The sequence below is a fragment of the Cyprinodon variegatus genome, unplaced genomic scaffold (assembly GCF_000732505.1).
Source record: "Cyprinodon variegatus isolate N-32 unplaced genomic scaffold, C_variegatus-1.0 Scaffold5372, whole genome shotgun sequence".
In the NCBI taxonomy this organism is placed as follows: Eukaryota; Metazoa; Chordata; class Actinopteri; order Cyprinodontiformes; family Cyprinodontidae; genus Cyprinodon; species Cyprinodon variegatus.
Window position 1 is genome coordinate 1 of NW_015155825.1, and position 1,895 is coordinate 1,895.

Below are 1,895 nucleotides of genomic sequence, written 5' to 3' on the forward strand. Positions count from 1 at the left end.
ATGGATGGATGGATGGATGGATGGATGGATGGATGGATGGATGGATGGATGGATGGATGGATGGATGGATGGATGGATGGATGGATGGAGGAAGGTAGAAAGGGAATGTGGGTTTTCCTGAGCTTTTAAAGACCATTGGGCAACACCTGGCTGGATTGTATTTTCTTTAAACTTAGTTTCTTGATCTTGTATAGGCCTATACGACCAGGACAAAAACTACATTATAGTTTTTCTACACTGGAAAAAATTGAAATCTAGATAAGTAATTTTTTGTTAAAATAAGTTCATTTGTTCTTGGATTGAGAAGGTAAAATAGACAATTTGGCAATGGAACAAGACAAGAAGACAAGAAAACACAATTGCATTGTCTTATTTCAAGTGCATATTATCTTATTATCTTATCTTAAGAGTAGAAATACTCATTCCATTGGCAAACTATTTCATTTACCTACTCAAATTAAAGCTAAATGCACTTATTTCTAGATTGTTTTTCCAGTGCACCTTTACTCTGGAACAAAGTGAAAACCTGAGATGTGCTGAAACAGCTAAAAAACAGATGAAATGGTTTCCTTCTGCGTACCTGTATGGCTATTTCATGTATTTATGCCTTAGCTTTAAATTGTCTAACATTTTTTTTAATTTAAATATCAAGATTTAATATGCTTATCTTGTTTTATACAGTACCTGTTCGGCACATTTGGTTTCCCGTTGTATGTGTGGTTTATAAAACATTAACCTACCTTGGGTAGGATAAGGTTCAACTATGAACTAGGCTCTATGAGAACAATTTTACAGGGAAGCCACCAATGATTCTAGAGTGAAATAGCTGGTGAGGAAGTTGCAGCTTGACTCTGTTTTAAAGGGTCAAGACTTAAATTCACAAAAAATAAACATATATATTCTTGTTTTTCCTCTTTTGATTTATGCTTTCTTTTTTAAACAACCTTCCTTGCAGTCCCTGCAAAGCTGTCACAAAAATTGCTTTTCCACAGCACCACATGACAAGCCAATGGTCTTCCAGGTGCTCCTTCACATGACGGGCTGTGTATCGGCCATAGTTGTTTAAAACCTCCCTTCACTGCTTTAAGCACAATTGCAAACAACATGGCTAGGGTAACTTTTGCAGTGGCTGCAGTTTGTGCTCTCCTTTTGAGAGTGTGCAGTCTCACAAATGGGGAGGAAGACACCCCTCCAATAACAAGCGCCTACTGCAAGATCGGCTGGTAAGACTTCAGTTTTTTTTTTTTAGGGTTGTTTTGCATTGACAAAGAGTGAAAACACATATTTGATACATTTTTCTCATTATGCTCTAAGGCTCCTTGGAATACCATGTGATCAGGTTAATTTGGCCATTGTCACCCAAATGAAAGCGGAGGCCTCATACAAAGTAAGACAGAGAAAATGTCTAATTTAATTAATTATTTGTGGCTGAATCATGAAAACATGTATATTTTTTCTCTATTTGTATTCCAGCTGGTGTCAGTGACTCCGAAACTAATTCAGGCCAATCACACATCTGGGCTCAGTCAGCTTGAGAGTGTTAGCTTCATAATGAGATCCACCACTATAACCCAGGGCTGCTATTTGGAAGTAAGGGAAACAAAACATGGCAAAAGTGGTTTGCAAATGTTTTCATACAAATACAACAGTTTTATATTTTCTGAATCTAAAATCGGTGTTTTATTTGAATTATTGTATCTGATAAATACAGATTGATTCAGACAGTATCACCATGACAACTCCACCCATTTAAACCATAAGGCATGGCATAAAGAGCATATATCAGAGTAATACCCAAAAGGCCCATCGTAACTCTGGAGCTTTAGCCTAGATGAGAAAACTTTTACCTTTATGGTTCGTGTATGGACATAAAGCTGGGTTTTTTTTTTTTTTTT

At 36.6% G+C, this 1,895-nt stretch overlaps 1 long non-coding RNA gene across 1 annotated transcript; it reads left to right on the forward strand.

Annotated features, from left to right (window-relative positions):
* Positions 1 to 1,081: 1,081 nt before the first annotated feature.
* LOC107081478 lies at positions 1,082 to 1,790 on the forward strand. Its single transcript, XR_001481081.1, has 3 exons — positions 1,082 to 1,223; positions 1,315 to 1,387; positions 1,474 to 1,790. It is a non-coding gene; the product is annotated as an uncharacterized LOC107081478 (long non-coding RNA).
* Positions 1,791 to 1,895: the final 105 nt, after the last annotated feature.